The following is a 23500-nucleotide window of genomic DNA, read 5'->3' as shown; positions in this document are numbered from 1 at the left end:
CGACTGCGGGCACCGGGGCCGCGCTCGGCACAGCAGGGATCACCGGGAACGGTGCCGGTGTACCGGGAAAACCTGCAGGGAAAGGACAGACATGAAAAGATGGCTGAACCACCGGGTCAGTCGGAAACAGAGACTACAGCTCGGGGTTAGGAGAAGGTGTGGAGGAGGTGGAGTAGGGGAAATCCGACTCGTCAAAGACGACGTGTCGGGAGATCAGGACGTGGCGAGAGGTGAGGTGAAAGCATCGGTACCCCTTGTGGTCAGGGGAGTAACCAAAGAGCACACAACGAGTCGAGCGGGGCGCCAGTTTGTGAGGAGCAGTGGCGGGAGGTGTTAGAGTAACACGCACACCCGAAGACCAGAAGGTGGCCATAGTACCAGGAACATCGGTACTACGACTGAGCTGAGCCAGAACGTCGCAGCCAGGTTGACCAAGACGGCGGTGCCAGGTGGTGGAAGACGGCGTCGCGGCAAAAGCGGCATACCAAGACGGCCAGGGCGAAGAAGAAGGCGAGAGTGGTGCAGCGGAAGAAGGAAGACGAAGGGTGTAAAGGGGCCCCGTGCTGTCACACCGGAGTAGCGGATGCCGAGAGGCCGAATCCTTTACAGTGAGGCCAGAAAAATCAAACTCGATGGACCAAGAATTGTCAGCTGTAAACTGACGAATGGAAAAAAAGTTATGAACCATCTGAGGAGCAACAAGGACATTGGGAAGACGAAAAAAAGTTATGAACCATCTGAGGAAGGCAAGACCCATCACCAACTATGATGGAAAAATGACAAGAGGGGTGTGGGGGTCGGACAGAAGAGAGGATACCGGCATCTGGGGTGGTGTGGAAGGAGGCACCCGAGTCGGCGATCCACTCGGTGCTGATCGGCGGCGTCCGGCCCATGGCGCTGAAGAACTGCGCCAGTGCGGCCTGGTCCCACCCTCGAGGCCAGGTCGGCTGCTGGCTGGGTGGAGCGGGCGAGGTCCAGAACGACGCGCACAGGGGAGCAGCAGCGGCGAGCATGGCCGCCGGCTGGGGCTGAGGACGAGGGCCCCCCTGACCCTGAAACGGCCACACCGGGATGCGCCCTGGCCATGAGGCGCTGAAGGATGGCCAGGGCATACCTCCAGGGCCAGGAGCAGCAGTGGGAGCCGGAGTCGGGTCCGGAGTGCCCCGAGCACCACCACCAAGTCTCCTCCGCCGACGACGCGCTCGGCCTCCTCCACCCCCAGTCTGGCCGGTGAGAGGAGTACCAAGGAGGGGGCCGTGCTCGGTGAAAGGGACCCGACGAGTGAGAGCGTCGGCCGCGGAGTGCTCGTGCTCCCAAGCGAGGGGCAGCCGCGCGGGCCCGCTCCTGAGCCGCTGCAGCCTCGGACTTGGCGGCGAGGAGGGCCACGGCGAGAGCCGCGTCGGTCGTAGCAGCATTGGCGGCCATTGCGGGTAGAGGCACCGCGAGCGCGGCCACGGGCGGCGCGGGCGCTGGAAGAGGCGCCGCTTGCGCGGCCATGGGTGGCGTGGGCGCAGCGCCGTGGGCGGCAGCGGCGGCGGCGGCCAGGCCGGCCGCGAGGTGGGCGGCGGCGGCGGCGCCGCCTGGCGTGCCCGCGCCAGCGGCGCGCGCGCCCTGGGCTGCGGCGCGGAGGGCGGCAGCGGCGGCGGTGCCCGTGCCCTGGAGCAGAGGAGGGGCGGCCGCCGGCTGCAGCCGCGCCGGCCGAGGGCAGCAGGCGCGCCGGCGAGGCGCACGCATCCAGTGCGGCGGCGCGGCACCAGGCGGCGGCGGCAGCAGGCTCGCGTGGGCCTGGTGGGAGCTGGCCCAGCCCAGGAGCAGGACACGGCCCACAGGCCGGAGCTGGCATGCAGCCCAGGCGCCAGCCCGTGGTGGGGGCGGCGGCAGAGGCGCAAGGCCACGCAACGGCCGGAGCGGCGGGCGTGCCTCCCAGGGGCGCGCTGGGCAACCGGGCACAGGGGGAGCTCGCAGCCGCGGGGGCGCCCTGGGGCCACGCTGCTGGGGCGGCGGCGTCGGGCGTGCCTCCCAGGGGCGCGCTGGGCAGCAGGGCGCAGGGGAAGCTCACGGCCGCGGGGGCGCCCTGGGGCCACGCTGCAGGGGCGGCGTCCTGGTGCGGCCACGCGCCTGCGCCGGAGACCGCGCCTCCCACGCCCACGGCCGGAGGAGCGGGCAGGCGCACGGGCAGGGGCCGCGAAGGCCGCGGGGGCTGCGGGATCCGCGGGGCAGGCCGCGCCGGCCGCATCCGCACCCGCGCCGGCAGGAGTAGGGGCTGGGGCCGCGAAGGCCGCGGGGGGCGCGCCGGTGGCGTCAGCCACCGCGGCGGCGTAGGGGGTGGTTGCGCCCTGAGCAGAGGAAAGGGGAGGGAAGGAGGAGAAGGGAGGAAAGGGGAAGAGGGGCAGCGCCGGCGGCCGGCCGGCCATGGTGCCGGTGGCGGCAGCAGCTAGAGGAAGAGAGGTAGAGAGGAAAACCTAGCTGATACCATGTAGGAGAGAATAATATATTGTATTCCTCCAAATCCTAGAAGGCTAATACCATGTAGGAGAGAATAATAGATTGTATTCCTCCAAATTCTAGAAGGGTGGATATATAGATCCTATACATGGGCCTCTATACATGGGCTCACATATACACCACCAACAATTCACAAAGAAACAAATACTAAGGGATTGAAGCACATACCACAAAAAACTAACACGACGGTCTGCAGCAGTCAAATCACAGAGGACAGAAGTTGCAGTAGAATCTAATAAATCATGCCGCCAATGTTCTGGAAGATAACCATTTTTCTGTAAGTTTCTTAGCTTTCCCCCAGCAATTCTTTCTCTGACTTTCTGAAGCAACAGTGTAAGCAATTCTAATCGGCTCTTCATTTTCGAGGTCTTATCATCAATGGAGTGCTTTTGTTCAGTTCTAGTATATTTGATGATGGAACACCATTGGTCAAAGAAGCACTCGTCTTGAAATAACGAAAGCAACAAATCAATCTTTGGGTTACAGGTGCTATATTTTCCATTAAAACACCAAGGGAGAAGTTCAGAATTGAACAACTCCAGATAAGATTTGACATCTGACTTTCCATGATAATTCTTTAAAAATAGGGGAATGGGTCCAAATATTTCAACCAAAACTGAAAGAAGCTTAACCAAGCTTGGAGTATCCTGCAGGCTGCATCAATAGCATAATGTTTTATAGAATCAACTTCAATTGCTATGTAAGTTGTGTAACCATAAATTCAAAGAAGGATGCAACTTTGTCTCGATCTCCACGTCTACGTGTCGATGTATGTGTAGAAGGGATAGAATTGGTGTAATTGATGGATTGTATTAGTTTGAGGTCTCGGCCGGTATATATAAGAGTACAAGACTTGGGGTGCAAGGCAACCCCACCGGATATGTATGGCAGTCCGGATACAATATTTAAACTACCAAATATACTCTAACATCCCCCCGCAGTCACAGCGGGAGCACTGCAGACAGTGAGACTGGAGGAGAAGCCGAAGGTAGGAACCGACGGACTGACATCCCCCCGCAGTTGTAGCGTCGGCGCAATGCGGATGCTGCGACTGGAGAGAACCGGCGAGAAACTCATGCGGATGGTAGCCCTTTGTGCCGATGTCGAAGAAGCCGAACTGGAGCAAGTAGCCGTGGTCGAGGAAATCGTGCGTAGGGTAGCCGTGGTCGATGGTGAGCTGTCGAGGTCGCCGATGGTAAGGAGCCGCACAGGAAGCCGCGGGCGCACTAGGAAGCGTCATGGTGGAGGCGTAACGGAGACGACGCCGGAGACGAAGGCGGCGACGCGTCGAGGCAGTCGAAGAGAGAGTCGATGCCGCAGTCGACGCAGACACGCCATCGAGCGACACATCCCCGGGTTTGCCAGACCCGTGAATGCATCGGGGACGATGGCACGCACCGGTGTTGCCAAGACCAGACGTGCGAGGGAGAGTGCACCACCAAGACGCCGTTGTCTGAGGGACCAGCAGAGAAGGCATCCACGACGGTCGCAGGCGCAGAAGAACGGCGAGGAAGAAGATGCCGATGCAGCCCGCAGTTGCTGGAGTAGACGAAGGGGTAGAAGTGGACGGCGACGATGGCGACGTGGTGCTGGACGAAGCGACGAGGTAACCCCGGACGATCTGGCGCAAGGCCTGATGATCCGGAGGACGCGGCGGCGGAGCTCGAAGAAGGCGACGAAGAACTCGAACAGCTCGGTGAAGACCATGTGCGCGCAAGGCGCACTGACGTAGTCGTAGACGATGTCGAAGATGCGGTCTAAGTGGCCGGCGTGGACGAAGTCGAGGACGTAGTCGGCGGCGGTGAAGATGCAACGACGAGGAACACCACGGACGGTACCGCTGCTGCCCGAAGAGGCGAAGCAGCGACCACCCTCCATACACGGGGAAGAGGCACGCAATACGATGACGGACGTCACGGGAGCCAGGTGGATCGCGCATGTCGGCTGATCAGACCGAGTATGCGTGAGGCGAGACAACGATGGACGAAGTTGGTGGAGGCGGCCCGATCGGTGGAGGCGACGACGAGCCGGCGAAGATCGACGTGCGGACGAGGCGACGAGGTGGGCGGCACAGATGGGCGTCCCCTAGGGCACCGTCCATGTCGCTATGCCGCACAGTCGAAGACGAAGAAGAGGCCGGTGAAGTCGATGCTGATGTCGAAGTAGAGGCGTGCGGTCGACGGGCGGTGGGCGACTCAATCTCGAGCAGTGCTCGAGTAAAAAACAGAGGAATTACCAAAAAAAACAAATCAACAGCAGCTCGTGTAGCACCTCTGGGTAGGGCTGGAAACGAGCCGAGCCGAGAGCTCGGCTCGGCTCGGCAAGTGAACGAGCCGAGCTCGGCTCGGCTCGCTATTTTTGCGAGCCAGAAAATCAGGCTCGGCTCGGCTCGGTGGAGGCTCGCGAGCCGGCTCGAGCCGGCTCGCGAGGCACACTAAACAATGTGAACTAAACTCAAAATAAATTTATTTATTTTTTTGAATGATAACAATAATTATGTGGCATATATTTCTTATGTACATACAAATTGCTATGTTATATGTATAAATATTAATTTATATCACTAATGATGAAGAATTAATTCATCAATCATCGTGAAATTATTCTTAAACTGTATTGGGTCGAGCTCGCGAGCCGGCTCGCGAGCCTGAACGAGCCGGCTCGGCTCGGCTCGCTATTTTTGCGAGTCAAAAAATTTGGCTCGGCTCGGCTCGTTTGAGGCTCGCGAGCTGCTCCGAGCCGAGCCAAGCCGTTCCGAGCCCGAGCCGAGCTACGAGCCACGAGCTATTTTTCCAGCCCTACCTCTGGGTGCGCATAGCGCAATCCTCTCAATCTCCTCTTTTTCCTTCTCTCCCGTCACGGTCAACGACCGCATCTGAAGCAGAAGAAACAGAGTGAGAGAGAGGGACGGCGGACGGCGATGAGGGAGGCGGGCGGCCGGCTCCCTGCGGCGGCGCTGGAGGTCCTGCGCCGAGCGGCTCCCCGCCGGGAGGGGCCGCGGAGGGGCGGTTGAAGCCGGGCGGCTCCCTCCCTTGCGGCGGCTGGAGCCCGCGTGGTGAAGGGGCGGCGTCGTCATGCATGCCGCCGGCGACGAGGTCGACGCGCTGTGTCGGGGCCCCTGCTGCCACCACGACAGCACGGGGTAGGGCACGGACGCCGGAGGAGACTGCGGCTGCCACAGTGCCACCACGGCAGCGCAGATCGGGGTCGTCAACGACAGCTTTCATGGCGGCGGTGACGAGGTACGTCACGATCTGCTGCTGCTAGACGCAAGGATGGCGGCAGATTAACTCGATCCGCCGCAATGGAGGGCGCTGCCCCTGGCGGAGGTCATGGGGGACCTCCCCGGGGGCGCGCTAGGAGGCCGTCAAGGGGGGCCCTGGATGGGAGCCGTTGGGGACGGCCGGCGGCACGCAGGAGGCAGGAGGGGCGCCGGCGGCGCTAGGGTTAGGGTAGCGGAAGATAGTCTAGGATCTCAAACCCTAATCTCGTGATACCATGTAGAAGGGATAGAATTGGTGTAATTGATGGATTGTATTAGCTTGAGGCCTCAGCCGGTATATATAAGAGTACAAGACTTGGGTGCAAGGCAACCCCACCGGATATGTATGGCAGTCCGGATACAATATTTAAACTACCAAATATACTCTAACATCCCCCCGCAGTCACAGCGGGAGCACTGCAGACGGTGAGACTGGAGGAGAAGCCGAAGGTAGGAACCGACGGACTGGCATAAGTGAATTGCCCATCTTTCCCCATCAGCTTAGGCTTTTGGGTTGAACTGGTTGGTGCATGCAACTCAATATGGTATCAAAGCCAGAGGTCTCGAGTTCGAATCCTGGCTGGCACAATTTAATAAATAAATTGTTGCCCACTCCAATATTCCACATTTGCGGCCTGGGGGAGCCTGCACGTGAGAGGGAGTGTTGGAGTATAAGTGAATTGCCCACCTTTCCCCATCAGCTTAGGCTTTTGGGTTGAACTGGTCGGTGCATGCAACTCAATAGTATGGTAACAAACTGAAGAAATAGCACTTAGATTGGTGCTAAAAGGAAAATTTTCTCAGGACGTTTAAAAGCTTGTTCTACCAGCGTCTAAGATCTTATGCCAACAGAGTTTAATTCAACAAGATCTAGAATTAACAAGTTAGTGGTTCAAATGAAGCACTCATGTCTATCATTTGCATACCAATGAAACCATTTGTAGCAGAGATTGTAACACTGGTTGAACATCTGGCTCATTTACCCATTCTACATGATTGTTGTACTGTTAAACTTCTAGAGCCTATTTGGGTAGGGGGGACAGGGAAACCAATCCCAAGGATTTAACTTGAACTAAATCCTAGAACTTCCTGGACGAATCCTCCTCTTCTGAACAGCCTTATTGGAGCGTAGACGTGAATTTTCACGTTCAAGAAATGATAAAATAATAATTCATTTGTGCTCATGACGACATAACTATCCTACTCCTGCTATAAATAATGCATGATCCAAAAAGTTATTTTTCATGATTCTTAATGAAACTCAGCTGTCCTGTGCATCTGAGGAAAAAAATAGGTAATTTTCATGATGAATCTAATAACATTGATCTTGCGTTGCAAAACAACTAAACGGCTTACATTTTTTATCAGAGAGTATACAGGTAAAAGAAAAAAGATTATGTTAATCTTCATGACAAAATCAAGTGTCTGGTCTTACCACGAACATGATGGCTGGCAAAGACTGTTCAACCAGTGGTCTTGCTAATCTTTCTAGTGGCCACGTTTTACCTTTGTGTACAACGAGTTGATGCAAAGATAAGAAGACAGACACAAGTTGCTCTACATGGTCCTGAAACTTTGAAAGCTTCTCCCCTTGTTGGATTATGTCCAAACAGTCCCTCACCAGCAACTCACAAGAAATATTGAGTAAATGATTTTCAGTATCCGCAACTACATCCAGTATTTCAACAATACATTTCTCCAAATCTTGAAGATAGTGCATTGGGTACTGGGTGTTCACCACTGACCCTGAATTTTTATGAGATAACTGAGCACCGCTACCAGCTGTGCCACCGGACAATAAAAGATAGTCACGCCAAACTATTTTGGCAAGTATATCTGTTATAAGCTTGATAGGGGTATCATCAGAAGAATCTTCTCCAGAATATCTGTAAAAAGAGATAAGGTAATTACACAGGAATTCCAGGAATCACAAAACAATTGCAATTTGAACTAGTTCAGAAAGGATACCTTGATACATTTTCTAGAAGCCACAAAAAAATATGTTTAAAGGCAATACAGAAAGCCAAACTGTCAGCAGCTGATAACTGCCTCTGGTTCCTTCCATCCCAGAGATTATGCAAAAAATCAAAAACAAATTGTTGTCCCATGACTGCTTTAGGTGGTATAGAGTCCAAAAATTGAACTAGAAGAGGATATGAAATTTGTTTGGACCCATAGCATCCATTTTGTAGGAAATTCCAAAATCGACTGAGGACAACTTTGTGAATATTGCAATATGACCAAGCCTCTGGAAACTTTCTAGAGAAAACAAGAATTGTATCCCACATAGAAGAGTGGCATGACACATCCTTTTCATGGAATGCACCAAGTATAGTAGGAGAAAGTTTCTTCATGGTTTCTTCATAAAAAACATGAGGGACATGTTTGATATAACTTGTAAGCAATGAGTATGTAGCTGACCGTATAACAGCACTTTTTGACTTGAGGACATCAAGGAAACATTTATGCATACAAAATGCAGCTTCAGCAGAAGAAAGTGTATTAGATCGAACTTTTGACAGACTCCTTTTTTCTGTACTGGTACTATCAACATCACAATTTTGCAATTTCACTCCTAGTAAAATGTCTATAAGAGTTGCCATAGCTAGCAGCGATGATGATATCACCTGCAGAGGAAAATAGGAAAATGGACAACTGGTATTAGAAGCACAGCAGGAACTTACCAACACAAAAGCTCAGGATACAATGAACCAATGGCCATGTCTAAGACTCTAAGAGCAACAGAACAACAAGAACGCTCCTCAGAAAATGGAACTACTATTTGAAGATACAGACTTCTATCCTTCTATGTAAAAGGAGAATGGGGCATCAATTATGACTGTGAAATATAGCTGTTGGAGTATATTGAGCCCATATGTATAAAGGCCCATCTAGAGGCCCATGTATTGGAACTATATATACCCACCCATCTAGGGTTGGAGGAATAGATCAATTATTCCCGTCATTATGGTATCAGAGCCAGTTTTTTCTCTCCTCCTTCCCTCCCCTCCCCTCTTCTTCCTCTGCTGCCGCGCCTCCCCTGCAGCCGCCGCAGAGATCCTCTGCCTGGGCCGCTGCTGCCCCCTGCCCGCAGATCCGCGCCGCCTCCTCTGCAGCAGCTGGCGCGGACGCGGAGGCTGGGCACACGCGAGCCGCCGCCCTGGTTTCCTCCCTCCAGCCGCCGGGTGCTGCCGCCGCCGCCGCAGATCCCGCCGTCGTGGATGCCGCCGCCGCAGATCCCGCCGCCGTGGACGCCGCCGCCGCCGTGGGTGCTGGCGCCGCCACTTGGGGAGCTCCTGCGGCCGCCAGCGCCGCCCAGCAGCCTCCTGCGGCCGCCCCTGCAGCCCAGCAGGGCCCTCCGCCCGCCGCGACCTCTGCTGGCGCGGGTGCGGGCCCCGCAGGGCCCACGGCCGCCGAGCAGGCCGCCGCGTGGGCTGCAGCGCAGGACGCCCACCGTGCCGCCATCGTTGCTGGCAAACAGCACGCCGCAGCAGCCGCCGATCATGCGTGGTCCGGCCTCGGGATGGCGCCGGCGGATGCGCCGCTCTCCGCCGCCGCCCTCCGAGGGCAGCAGGCCGACGCCGCTCTCGCCGCAGCCCTCCTCGCCGCCAAGTCGGAGGCTTCGGCGGCCCAGGAGCGAGTCCGTGTGGCAGCCCTCGCATGAGAGCGCGAGCGCGCCACGGCCGACGCACTCGCACTCCGGGTCGCGGAGGCGGAGCGCTACCTCCGAGTCTCCTCCGGCTTTCCCGTCGACCCCGAGCATGGCGCTTCTTCCTCCCACCAGCCCCCTCCCGCTGGTTCTGGACCCCGGTACGACCCGACCGACCCCATGGTCGCCCAGCTCCACCTCCAGGCCGCCGGCGTCCAGAACATCAGGGCCCTGGTCTCCGTCCTCCTCGACCCCGCGTCCTCCTCCTACGGCCGCTGGCGGGACCAGGTCCTCCTCACCCTTCGCCGCTACGCCCTCGACGACCACGTCCTCGTCGACTTGCCGATCGAGGCGCGGGACGTGACGTGGCTGCGCCTCGACAGCGTCGCTCTGTCCTGGATCTTCGGGACCATCTCCCTGGATCTTCAGGACCTCGTCCGGACCCACGGCGGCACCGCGCGGCAGGCCTGGGTGGCGCTCGAGGGACAGTTCCTCGGCAACGCCGAGTATCGCGCCCTCCAGCTCGACGCCACCTTCCGTACCTTCGTGCAGGGGGACCTCTCCGTCGGTGAGTACTGCCGGCGGATGAAGAGCATGGCCGATGCTCTCCACGACCTCGGGGATCCGGTGTCCGATCGAGTCTTGGTGCTCAATGTCCTACGGGGACTGAGCAGCACCTACGACCACCTGAAGGGCTGGATCGCCCGCCAGAGGCCCTTCCCCACCTTCCTGCAGGTCCGGGACGACCTCGCCCTCGAGGAGATCACCAGGGGTCTCGCGCCCGGATCGTCCTCGCCCACCCCCGCCGCGCTCGTTGCTACTCCACCGACCTCCTCCACTGTTACTCCTCCCGTTGGGCAGACCGGAGGAGGGGGGGCCGTGGACGTCGCCGGCGACGGGGTGGTGGTGGTGGTGGCACTGGTGGCCCTGCCTCTGGCAACACCGGTACCGGTGGGGGCCGTCGGGACGGCGTGTCGACACCGGCTCCGGCTCCGGCTCCCACCCCTGCTGCTGGAGGTACGCCCTGGCCATCCTTCAGCAACCCATGGTCAGGGCGCATCTCGATGTGGCCGTTCCAGAGTCCGGGAGGGGGGCCTCGTCCTCAGCTCCAGCCGGCGGCCATGTTCACTGGTGCTGCTCCACTCTTCGCGCCTTCCTGGACCCCGCCCGCTCAGCCCAGCCAGCAACCGACCTGGCCTGGGGGGTGGGACCAAGCCGCTCTGGCGCAGTCCTTCAGCACCATGGGACTGACGCCGCCGACCAGCACCGAGTGGATCGCCGACTCGGGCGCCTCGTTCCACACCACTCCCGATGCTGGTATCCTCTCTTCTGTCCGACCCCCACACCCTTCTTGTCCTTCTTCTATCATGGTTGGTGATGGGTCTTGCCTTCCTGTCACCGCCGTGGGTTCTGCTCCTCGTCTTCCTCATGTTCTTGTTGCTCCTCAAATGGTTCACAACCTTCTTTCTATTCGCCAGTTTACTGCTGACAACTCCTGTTCTATCGAATTTGACTCTTCTGGTCTTACTGTGAAGGATTCGGCTTCCCGGCGTCCACTTCTCCGATGTGACAGCCCGGGGCCCCTTTACACTCTTCGGCTTCCTGCTTCCGCTGCCTCGCCTTCGGCTTCTTCGTCTTCTGCTTTTGCCGTGACGCCTTCTTCCACCACCAGGCACCGCCGGCTTGGTCACCCCGGCCGCGACGTTTTGGCTCAGATTCGCCGTAGTACCGATGTTCCATGTACTAGGGCTCCTGCTGAGCACCTCTGTCATGCGTGCCAGTTAGGTCGTCATGTTAGACTTCCGTTTTTTGTTTCTTCTTCGCATGCTGCGCATGCCTTTGATCTCATTCACTGTGACCTATGGACATCTCCTGTACTCAGCATGTCTGGCTATAGATATTATCTGGTCATTGTTGATGATTTCTCTCATTACTCTTGGACTTTCCCTTTGCGCGCTAAGTCTGAGACCTTCCCCACCCTCCTCCACTTCTTTGCCTGGGTGTCCACTCAGTTCGGCCTCACCGTTAAGGCCGTCCAGTGTGACAACGGGCGGGAGTTCGATAACTCCACCTCCCGGTCTTTCTTCCTGTCTCGGGGTGTTCAGCTGCGTATGTCTTGTCCATATACCTCTCCTCAGAACGGCAAGGCTGAGCGGATGATTCGCACGACGAACGACGTCGTGCGCACCCTTCTGATCCAGGCTTCTCTCCCCCCGCGCTTCTGGGCTGAGAGCCTCCACACCGCCACCTACCTGCTCAACCGCCTTCCGTCCACTGCTTCTCCTGCTCCCACTCCACACCACGCTCTTTTCGGTACCCCTCCTCGCTACGACCACCTTCGGGTCTTCGGGTGTGCGTGTTACCCTAACACCTCCGCCACCGCTTCTCACAAGCTGGCGCCCCGCTCGACTCGTTGTGTTTTCCTTGGGTACTCCCCTGACCACAAGGGGTACCGATGCTTTGACCTCACCTCTCGCCGCGTTCTGATCTCCCGACACGTCGTTTTCGACGAGTCGGATTTCCCCTACTCCACCTCCTCCACACCTTCTCCTGATCCCGAGCTCGCGACTCTGTTTCCGACTGACCTGGTGGTTCAGCCACCGTTACCTGTCTGTCCTTTTCCTGCAGTTTTTCACGGCGCACCGGCACCGCTTCCGGTGATCCCTGCTGCGCCGAGCGCGGCCCCGGGGCCCGCGGTCGAGCCACGCGCGGCCCCCGGACCTCCGGTTGTGCCGCGCACGGACCCGGTGTCTTCTGCTGCGCCTCGCGCGGCCCCGGTGCCTTCCCCTGCACCTGAGCGATACGCTCAGCCGGTGCAGGTGTAGCGGCGGCGTCCGGCGCCAAACCCGGCGCCGCAGCGGTACGCTGAGCCGGTGCAGGTGTACCGGCGTCGTTCCGCGCCGACACCGGCTCCGGCTCCTGCTCCGGAGGCTCCTGCGACGCCGACACCGGAGCAGCCGCCGCCGCCGCCTCCTCCGGCTCCCCCTCGCGCAGAGCCGGAGGTGTACCACCCGCCGGTCATCCATCGGGATCATCGACATATCCATCCCATGGTGACTCGGCGGATGGCGTCCCAGGCCGCGACTCTCTCCGCCACCGAGGGAGAGCCGCGGGTCTCTCCGGAACCCTCCTCTATCCGCGACGCCTTGGCGGATCCTCACTGGCGTCGCGCGATGGAAGAGGAGTACGCGGCTCTTCTTGCCAACCAGACGTGGGACCTCGTGCCGCGTTCGTCTGGTTGCAATGTGGTGACTGGCAAGTGGATCTGGACGCATAAGCGTCGGGCTGACGGCACACTGGAGCGCTACAAGGCTCGCTGGGTTCTCCGGGGGTTCACTCAGCGGCCTGGTGTGGACTATGATGAGACTTTCAGCCCGGTTGTGAAGCCCGCTACGGTGCGCACGGTCCTCTCACTTGCGCTCTCGCGGACTTGACCTGTGCACCAGCTGGACGTGAAGAATGCATTTCTTCACGGCACCTTGTCAGAGACTGTTTACTGCTCTCAGCCTGCGGGATTTGTGGACTCGAGTCGTCCGGATATGGTCTGCCGGCTCAACAAGTCTCTCTATGGACTGAAGCAGGCTCCACGGGCTTGGTACTCTCGGTTCGCCACATTCTTGCTGACACTGGGGTTCACCGAGGCGAAGTCTGACACGTCTCTCTTCATCTACCGCCGTGGAGATGAGACGGCATATCTGCTGCTATATGTCGATGACATTGTGCTCACAGCTTCCAGTCAGCAGTTGCTTCAGAGTGTCATCTCCTCTCTGCAGCAGGAGTTCGCTATGAAGGATCTTGGTCAGCTCCACTTCTTGGGCGTCACTGTTGAGCCTTGCCCGTCTGGTATCCTTCTGCACCAGCGGCAGTACGCCCTCGATATTCTGGAGCGAGCTGGGATGACAGATTGCAAGCCCTGCTCCACTCCAGTCGACACTCAGGCGAAGCTATCTGCTGATCTGGGTGATCCGGTGGCTGACCCTACAGCCTACCGGAGTCTGGCCGGCGCTTTGCAGTACCTCACCTTCACCAGGCCGGACCTCACCTACGCTGTTCAGCAGGTCTGTCTCCACATGCATGATCCCCGGGAGTCCCACCTTGCTGCGCTGAAGCGTCTCCTCCGGTACGTCCGTGGCACTGTGGACCTCGGCCTGGTACTTCACCGCTCGTCCTCTGCTGAGCTGGTGGTCTACACCGACGCTGACTGGGCTGGCTGCCCGGACACTCGTCGCTCCACCTCCGGCTACGCCGTCTTCCTGGGCGGCAACCTGGTCTCCTGGTCGTCCAAGCGGCAGCCGGTTGTCTCCCGCTCCAGTGCCGAGGCGGAGTACCGGACTGTCGCTAACGGCGTGGCGGAGGCGTCCTGGCTGCGACAGCTCTTGGCGGAGCTCCACAGCCCGCTCGCCAAGAGCACTCTCGTCTACTGCGACAACGTCAGCGCCGTGTATCTCTCCACCAACCCCGTCCAGCATCAGCGGACGAAGCATGTGGAGATCGACCTACACTTCGTGCGCGACAGAGTCGCCATCGGCGATGTTCGGGTACTCCATGTCCCGACTACCTCCCAGTTTGCTGACATCTTCACGAAGGGGCTGCCCTCGTCGACCTTCTCGGAGTTTCGATCCAGCCTCAACGTAGCCGGTGGCTAGTTGTGGCTGCGGGGGGGATTTTAGCCCTTTTGTGCTATACTTGTACTCTCATCTTGTCCAGTCTTGAACACCGCTGCGTCGGTTGTTCAGACTACGGGGGGGTGTTAGCTTTCTTGTTGTCCAATCTTGAACACCGCTGCGCCGGTAGTTCAGACTGCGGGGGGGTGTTGGAGTATATTGAGCCCATATGTATAAAGGCCCATCTAGAGGCCCATGTATTGGAACTATATATACCCACCCATCTAGGGTTGGAGGAATAGATCAATTATTCCCGTCATTAATAGCATCAGTTGGAGTAAACATTAAGGGGAAAAAAAGGTGGAATTCAATCAATTCAATTACAAGAATGAATAACTGATTTATTTTATATTAGCTGGTAATCTATTGAAACTGATTGCACACAGGAAAAGAAATACTTTGCAATGGAAAGCTAACTGATGAATACACCACATTTAGAACAATGCAAGACCATAAATCATACCCTCTGGTGCATATCTTCCAGTTCATCCATTGGTGTAACCTTGTCAGACAAAGCTTGTGCTGTTAGCTTCAAGTTGTCACTTAAGTAAAGAAATATTTCCTTCACGCATAACATTAATGCATCCAATCTTCTCTCTGACTGTGGGAATGCTGCCTACAGAAAGAACTGAAACATGTGAACAAATCTACAATATATTAGAAAGATAGAGGAAGACCATATTTATAAATATATTATATAGATGAAAACATATATTTTATAGGTAAAATATATCATAAAGATAGATTTTATAATGAATCTAGTAACATCAATATTGTGTTTTTAATATATGTAAAATTTTACACATTGATGGTCAAAGTTCAAAAAAAAAGTTTGACATGGCCCAAAGGAAAAAAAAAACTTGAAATGTAAGGAAATTACCTCGAATACAAGGAATGTACATAAACCCAAGGGGGAATTGTGTTCTTACTTACATACCCAACTAACAAGGAATCGAAATATTTTTGTTTTCTTTTCCCAACTAGTGGTAAGTGAGGGATATACACGAAAAATCAGCCAGTGGAGTGCATCCCCTAACCAGATCTGAACATAAAAATAAATTCATGATTCCACATCAACGGCCCATTTCTTGCAGTTAATTGTCAAGAGTTATTTTCAATCATTTTGAGGGCTTACCTGAACTCGTGGGGATTGATCCCAATCCCTTTGGTCAGGTGGAAAATGAATTAACTTTCCTGCCAATCCAAAGGGATTGAGTAAATCCCTGCCTATCGAAACAAGCCCTCAATGGGTTTAGTATTTTCCGTCTAGCGTTCCAGGTAAGAAATGGATGCAGCAAATCTAGGTGGTCCAGGAGAAGTAAGTTGCAGCCAGTAACATTAATCAGAGAAGGTCTAGCACCCACCTCGAATGAACGTCGAGCAGCCTGTGCAACCTCAGGAGCAGGGTCAAATTGAGAAAACCACCAAGGACCCATCAAGGACTTCAGATGTGGAGCTATACCCTTCCTAAAACAATGGAGTAAATGACACACCTTCAAAGATGAGAAAAGAATTGCAAATTGAATAAATGAAATTACAGAAATCAACTAAGTTCTGCTGGGGTATAAGATCTTTTCTAACTGAAAGAAAACCAACAAGGTACCACACCAAATATAAACTACATAGACCAGATCCACCTCAGCTGAATGGAGGGAGATGGACATACTTGATTGCTATGACAAGGCTAGACATGGCCTCATGAGTAGCACGACGAACTTCTCTGTTATAGTCAAGCAGAAGCCTCTTGTACTCGAATGCCTAAAAAAAGGAAAATATAGTGTGTACTTTTATGGTGATGGTACCAGCATAATCATGAAACAGACATTACAATCAATGAATTGAAGAATCAAAATACTCTGAAGTGCAACAGATTAGCAAAATAATAATGAATAAAAGCATTTAATGCAACAATAACCATGTTATCCTTCCTTCTTTCACTGGTTTTCCACTCATATGATCTCATTTAAAAAGTCTAACAAACCTAAGGTATTCATGGATTACAGGGAAAGAATCTACTCACGCTAAAAAAAAAAGAAGTAAGTCCACACTCCACACTGCCAAGTAGGAAACTAGCTCCACATTGTAGATAAGTGTGGGAGAGAATAATGAGATGTATTCCTCCAAACCCTAAAAGAGTGGGATATATAGATCCTATAGATGGGCCTCTATACATGGGCTCACATATACACCAACACCCCCCCGCAGTCTGAACAACCGGCGCAGTGATGTTTAAGACTGGACAACAAGAAAGCCAACACCCCCTGCAGTCTGAACAACCGGCGCAGAGGTGTTCAAGACTGGACAAGAAGAGAGTACAAATAGAGTACAAAGGGCAAATACCCCCCCCCCCCCCCCCGCAGCCACAACTAGCCACCGGCTACGTTGAGGCTGGAGCGAAACTCCGAGAAGATCGAGGAGGGCAGTCCCTTGGTGAAGATGTCAGCAAACTGGGAAGTAGTCGGGACATGGAGTACCCGAACATCGCCGATGGCGACTCTGTCGCGCACGAAGTGTAGGTCGATCTCCACATGCTTCGTCCACTGATGCTGGACGGGGTTGGTGGAGAGATACACGGCGCTGACGTTGTCGCAGTAGACGAGCGTGCTCTTGGCGAGCGGGCTGTGGAGCTCCGCCAAGAGGTGTCGTAGCCAGGACGCCTCCGCCACGCCGTTAGCGACAGCCCGGTACTCCGCCTCAGCACTGGAATGGGAGACAACCGGCTGCCGCTTGGAGGACCAGGAGACCAGGTTGCCGCCCAGGAAGACGGCGTAGCCGGAAGTGGAGCGACGAGTGTCCGGGCAGCCAGCCCAGTCAGCGTCGGTGTAGACCACCAGCTCAGCAGAGGACGAGCGGTGAAGTACCAAGCCGAGGTCCACAGTGCCACGGACGTAGCAGAGGAGACGCTTCAGCGCAGCAAGGTGTGACTCCCGGGGATCATGCATATGAAGATAGACCTGCTGAACAGCGTAGGTGAGGTCCGGCCTGGTGGTGAGATACTGCAAAGCGCCAGCCAGACTCCGGTAGGCAGTAGGATCAGCCACCGAATCACCCAGATCAGCAGACAGCTTCGCCTGAGTGTCGACAGGAGTGGAGCAGGGCTTGCAATCAGTCATCCCAGCCCGCTCCAGAATATCGAGTCCGTACAGCCGCTGGTGAAGGAGAAGACCAGACGGGCGAGGCTCAACAGTGACGCCCAAGAAGTGGTGGAGCTGACCCAGATCCTTCATAGCAAACTCCTGCTGCAGAGAGGAGATGACACTCTGAAGCAACCGCTGACTGGAGGCTGTGAGCACAATGTCATCGACATAGAGCAACAGATATGCAGTCTCGTCCCCACGGCGGTAGATAAAGAGAGACGTGTCAGACTTAGCCTCGGTGAACCCCAATGTCAGCAAGAACGCGGCGAACCGAGAGTACCAAGCCCGAGGAGCCTGCTTCAGACCATAGAAAGACTTGTTGAGCTGGCAGACCATATCCGGACGACTCGAGTCCACAAATCCCGCTGGCTGAGAGCATTAGACAGTCTTTGACAGAGTGCCGTGAAGAAACGCATTCTTCACGTCCAGCTGGTGCACAGGCCAAGAGCGCGAGAGCGCAAGCGAGAGGACCGTGCGCACCGTAGCGGGCTTCACGACTGGACTGAAGGTCTCATCATAGTCCACACCAGGTCGCTGAGTGAACCCCCGGAGAATCTAGCGAGCCTTGTAGCGCTCCAGTGTGCCATCAGCCCGACGCTTATGCGTCCAGATCCACTTGCCAGTCACCACATTGCAACCAGACGGACGCGGCACGAGGTCCCACGTCTTGTTGGCAAGAAGAGTCGCGTACTCCTCTTCCATCGCGCGACGCCAGTGAGGATCCGCCAAGGCGTCACGTACAGAGGAGGGTACCGGAGAGACTCGCGGCTCTCCCTCGGTGGCAGAGAGTCGAAGCCTGAGACGCCATCCGCCGAGTCACCATGGGATGGATATGCCGAGGATCCCGATGGATGACTGGCCGGTGGTACACCTTCGGCTCGGCTCGAGAGGGAGCCGAGGAGGCGGCGGCGGCGACGGCTCCGGTGTAGGTGTCGCAGTAGCCTCCGGAGCAGGAGGCGGCGCCGGTGTCGGCGCCGAACGATGCCGGTACACCTGCACCGGCTCAGCGTACCGCTGCGGCGCTGGTGTCGGCGCCGAACGACGCCGGTACACCTGCACCAGCTGAGCGTACCGCGCAGGTGCAGGGGAAGGCACCGGGGCCGCGTGTGGCGCAGCAGAAGACACCGGGTCCGCGCGCGGCACGACCCTAGGTCCGGGGGCCGCGCGTGGCTCGACCGCGGGCACCGGGGCCGCGCTCGGTGCAAGCAGGGATCACCGGAAGCGGTGGCGATGCGTCGGGAAAACCTGCAGGGAAAGGACAAACAGGTAACGGTGGCTGGACCACCGGGTCAGTCGGAAACAGAGACTCCAGCTCGGGTTCGGGAAAGGAGTGGAGGAGGTGGAGTAGGGGAAATCCGACTCGTCAAAGACGACGTGTCGGGAGATCAGGACGCGGCGAGAGGTGAGGTCAAAGCATCGGTACCCCTTGTGGTCAGGGGAGTAACCGAGGAACACACAACGAGTCGAGCGGAGCGCCAGCTTGTGAGAAGCGGTGGCGGAGGTGTTGGATAACACGCACACCCGAAGACCCGAAGGTGGTCGTAACGAGGAGGGGTACCGAAGAGAACGTGGTGTGGAGTGGGAGCAGGAGAAGCAGTGGACGGAAGACGGTTGAGCAGGTAGGTGACGGTGTGGAGGCTCTCAGCCCAGAAGCGCGGGGGCAGAGAGACCTGCATCAGCAGTGGTGTGGAACGAGGCACCCGAGTCGGCAATCCACTCGGTGCTGACCGGCGGCGTCAGTCCCATGGTGCTGAAGGACTGCGCCAGAGCGGCATGGTCCCACCCCCCAGGCCAGGTCGGCTGCTAGCTGGGCTGAGCGGGCGGAGTCCAGTACGGCGCGGGGAGAGGAGCAGCACCGGTGAACATGGCCGCCGGTTGGAGCTGAGGTCGAGGCCCCCCTCCCGGACCCTGGAACGGCCACATCGAGATGCGCCCTGACCATGGGTTGCTGAAGGATGGCCAGGGCGTACCTCCAGGGGCAGGGGCAGAAGCGGGAGTCGGAGCCGGAACCGGCGCGCCCCGACGGCCCCCACCGGTACCGGTACCCCCAGAAGCAGGGCCACCAGTGCCGCCACCACCACCACCACGTCCCCCCCCACCTCCGGTCTGCCCGGCGGGAGCAGCACCACGGAGAGAGGTGGCAGGGGCGACGGAGGAAGCCGGTGGAGCAGCGACGAGCGCGGTTGAAGCGCATCTAGGCCGATAGATGTTAATGGTAAGTTTCGGTGATTAATGACAACTGTATGCGACTAACGTGTGTTTTAAAGGAAAACTCAATAACTGGTTTAGTCTCATATGAAATATGAAAGGAGACCCCTCAATTCGAAACAATCATGCGTGCCAAGGACTCAATTTGAAAGATTAGGGACCTTTCTAGTCTCAAGTGTCACAAGGAGATGAAGAACACTTGATTTAGCTAGGTTTTATAGTTTCTAATTCTTGATCGTACTATTAAGAGGGGTTTCATGAGTTAGTAGCTTGATCAAAATTAAGTTGGCCTTAGAAATCTTGCACACTCACTCAAAAACAGCAAAAGATGGTCAATAGAAGTTAACACAACTCTTGGAAGAAGAAACAATCAAAGTCACATTTGAATCCAAGTCAATTCAGCTGAAAACAAAGAAAAACAGCAGCACCGGTTGAACCGGTGCCCTAGCGTCGGAGCATCCGATGCATGGCGGAAGGACCGATGCCTCCGTGGGTCCTGACGAGGTCCTGAAGATCTAGGGAGATGGTCCCGAAGATCCAGGACATGGCGACGCTGTCGAGGCGCAGCCACGCCACATCCTGCGCCTCGATCGGCGTGTCGAGGAGGACGTGGTCGTCGAGGGCGTAGCGGCGGAGGGCGAGCAGGACCTGGTCCCGCCAGCGTCCGTAGGAGGAGGACGTCGGGTCGAGGAGGACGGTGACCGGGCCCTGATGTTCTGGACGCCGGCGGCCTGGAGGTGGAGCTGGGCGACCATGGGGTCGGTCGGGTCGTACCGGGCTGCAGATCCAGCGGGCGGGGCCTGGTGGGAGGAAGAGGCGCCAGGCTCGGGGACGACGGGCCGGCCGGAGGAGACGCGGAGGAATTGCTCCGCCTCGGCGACCCGGAGAGCGGAGGCTTCGGCCGCGGCGCGCTCGCGCTCCCAGGCGAGGGCAGCCACGCGGACCCGCTCCTGGGCCGCCGAAGCCTCCGACTTGGCGGCGAGAAGGGCCACGGCGAGAGCGGCGGCGGAGAGCGGCGCATCCGCGGGCGACATCCCGAGCCCGGTCCACGCGGCATCAGACGCGGCGTCGGTGGCGGGCCGCTTGCCCGCGGCGACAGCGGGGCGTTGGGCCGCAGCGGCGGTGGCGGGATCCTGCAGCAGCGGCAGTGCGGCCTGCAGGGCGGCCGGATCGGCGCCCGCGGCCTGCAGAAGCTGTGCCGCGGCCCGCAGGACGGCCGGATCGACGGCGGCGGTGGCGGCGACAGCGGCGACGGGATCGACGCCCGCGGCCCCAGCGGCGCCTGCAGGAGCGGCGGCTAGAGGAGGCCTGGCCGCGACCTCCGCGCCAGCCGCGCCCGCGCGCGCGCTAGGCGGCCTGGGCGGCCGCGGCCAGGTCGGATCGGCCGGCCCCCGCCCCGGCGCCCGCGTCCGGTGCCATGGCGGCGTAGGGTGGCTGGGCGGTGGCGCCCTGGGCAGGGAGGGAGGTGGCGGCGCCCAGGACAGGGGATGGGAGGGAGATGGCGGCGCCCAGGTCAGGGAGAGAGGTGGCGGCGCCCAGAGCAGCAGAGGAGGGGAGGGGAGGGAAGGAGGAGAGAAACCCCAGCGGCGGCGGCCTCCGGCCGGCCATGGTGGCGGTGGCGGCGGGGCGGCGGCTAGAGGAGGAAGAGAAGGCTAGCTGATACCATGTAGACAAGTGTGGGAGAGAATAATGAGATGTATTCCTCCAAACCCTAGAATGGTGGGATATATAGATCCTATACATGAGCCTCTAGATGTACCTCTATACATGGGCTCACATATACACCAACACACATGGGCGTCATGTTCTGACTAAAGACCTTGCATATAATATAAATATATGTATGACAGAAAAACAATACCACTTTATCACTAGGCATATTTTCATAAAGATATTAAAATGTTATGAAGTATGGCATAATAAAATTACCGCAAATAAGCTTTACTCATATAAGGGCCATAAGGATATAGGATCAAGATAAAAAATGCAATAGGGCGGTAGAGAAAATACCCATTGTGGAACAATCTGCACCACTTCCTCGCCAGGTGTTTGTGCAAAGAGTGTCGAGAGTGCAGATAAGGCCTTGAGCTACATTGAAGAAAAGAAAAGAGAACTGTAAGATGTAATGGAAAAAACTTATAAATAGCAGATCAGTGAAAGCATATGCAGTGTATTATCCAGAATTTAATACGTAATTTCCTACATAGAGAACTGGGAATCCATCTAACTTCATATATCTGACCTTTGAAGGTTCAGAGAGAATTATGTTTCTGATTGTGATGCCTAAAATACTTATTTTCTACGCCATTAACTCTTACAGACATTAAAGATTAATCTTGTCTAGCAAACAATCTGCTAATATGATATAGGTTAACAATACATAGATATGATAAACCACTGGGGATGCAAATGGGTGCCCAATGGTGTTTCTTCAGTCAGCAAATTAATTGTGTGGCATGCCATTTTAATTCATTTCTCTTCCCTAAATTAATTACGTGGCATGCGATTGTAGTTAATTTTAGCAAATTTTAGGTTGACCCAATAACCCAAAACAAGTGGAACCTGCATCCCTAATAACCACGATAAGAACAAAATCAGCAACAGATAATACAATGGCGATGTCATAGATTTTTCATTTTTTTTAATATAGAAAGGGTGTAACATTTAAGGAAGAAAGGAATAAGAAATGTCAGAGGTTATTTGAAAACTGTAGCATCTCTTTGACAGATAGTGATCAAAGCTCAGAATTAATAGAATAGCTGCTCTCTTTTAATGCTTGAATTTGTGTAAGTAGGACATCACAGAATTCTTGTTGTTTTATTATTGAACGGAAATGATTGTAAGATGGATTTTAGCTAAAGATTCTCACTATAAGAACACAAGTGCTACTAGTACAATATTTTTGAGAAAAATAAAGGTAAATGAAAACAATATGACTAGCAGTCTGACCTTTGTTGTTGGATCCTTCCTTCCTAGCCTTTTTAGGTTCTGAAGCTCTTCACCATCCACATCCTTCATACAATTATGACAAATAAGGCATGAGAATGTCCTAAGCGCGAAGCCACAAACAGAAGCAAACTTAAAACAGAGCTAGTAAACTCAAAGGTTTTTAGTGGTGCCATGTGGAGATAGATGATGCTGGAGTCAAACAGATAATTGTAGCGTGTGTAGGTTGTTACAATACCCGTATAATGAAAAATACTGTGTTATTACACCTGTGAATTCAGGTCCAACTCCTTACCACTTCTAAACCATAAAGCCAATTCGAGTCTAATTCCTTGCTATCACAGAGGGCATTGGAATCGTTGCTACTGGTTATTAGAACTTCGTCTGGTTTCGCTTGAGCGGAGAGGGAGTACCCAATTTGGGACCCAGTAATCAAACTGGACAACCAGGCAAATTCTTCCACTGGTGAACTAAGGCAAGTAGAAAGCCTCGTCGATAGACCTAAGGAAGGAAGAGCGAGAAAGCATACCGGGGTGAGCCGGATCGGGGCGTCGGGGTCGGAGGGCGCAGCGGGCTCAACGCCGACGGCGCCGTGGTAGCCGCCGAAACCGACGGTGGGGACGGCGCCCTGGGCGTGCGGCACCAGCGACGCGGCCATACCGCTGCTGGACGCGCGGCCCTTCTGCTTCCCCATCAAGGTCGATCCCTCGTCTCGGCCGCTTTCCCCTCACCGCGCACGGCGAGCCGGCGACGCCGCTGCCGCCGCCGCACGAGTCTGCTGAAGACGACAACGGAAGCAAAACCCGAGCTCACAGTCACACACAGGCGAAGAATTTGGTTTGCTTCGGCTTTGTTATGTAGCCGGCCCATGATGACTACTTGTGGGCCTGAAACGAATGGGCCCCGCTTTTTCACTATTCATGGCTCAGCTGGCCCATCTCAACCCAACACGGCCTTTTTTTTTTTGCTTCTTTCCAAATTTGTGTGCCTGTGCTATTACTACTAGCTCGATTGCTTGCTAAAAATGCACGGCTTCAGACAGCGAATTACCGGAGAAGTTTTGCACTGTTACGGTTGCTGATCACGATGTGTCATGTGTGTAGTGGGAGCTTTGAAATGGAAGAACAAC

At 55.9% G+C, this 23500-nt stretch overlaps 1 pseudogene; it reads right to left on the bottom strand.

Annotated features, from left to right (window-relative positions):
* LOC120663518 overlaps nucleotides 1–23194 on the bottom strand; it is a 29069-nt pseudogene extending 5875 nt beyond the window's left edge.
* Between the last annotated feature and the right edge of the window lie 306 nt (nucleotides 23195–23500).

This window comes from Panicum virgatum, chromosome 3N, assembly GCF_016808335.1.
Source record: "Panicum virgatum strain AP13 chromosome 3N, P.virgatum_v5, whole genome shotgun sequence".
NCBI lineage: Eukaryota > Viridiplantae > Streptophyta > Magnoliopsida > Poales > Poaceae > Panicum > Panicum virgatum.
Note: the sequence above shows the minus strand (reverse complement) of the source record. Positions and strands in the feature narration are given on the sequence as shown.